The sequence below is a fragment of the Cucurbita moschata genome, unplaced genomic scaffold (genome assembly GCF_002738365.1).
Source record: "Cucurbita moschata cultivar Rifu unplaced genomic scaffold, Cmos_1.0 Cmo_Scf00066, whole genome shotgun sequence".
Taxonomy (NCBI): domain Eukaryota; kingdom Viridiplantae; phylum Streptophyta; class Magnoliopsida; order Cucurbitales; family Cucurbitaceae; genus Cucurbita; species Cucurbita moschata.
The window spans coordinates 400,184-400,402 of record NW_019268582.1 but is presented as its reverse complement, the minus strand read 5'-3'; positions in this window follow the sequence as shown (position 1 = coordinate 400,402).

Here is a 219-nt window from a genome sequence, read left to right as displayed (position 1 = left end):
TGACCAATTTATCCTTAATGAAAGTTCGATTTTTCCCTTTGTATCCAAGCCAACCTATAAGAATCCATAACATCAATTTCATGTTTAATTCTCTAACTCCTACAAGGGTTCATGTGCTAAACTTCATGCGAGCATTAAAGACATTAAAGACTTACCTGGTTAGCTTATACGGGTGTGACCAATTTATCCTTAATGAAAGTTCGATTTTTCCCTTTGTAT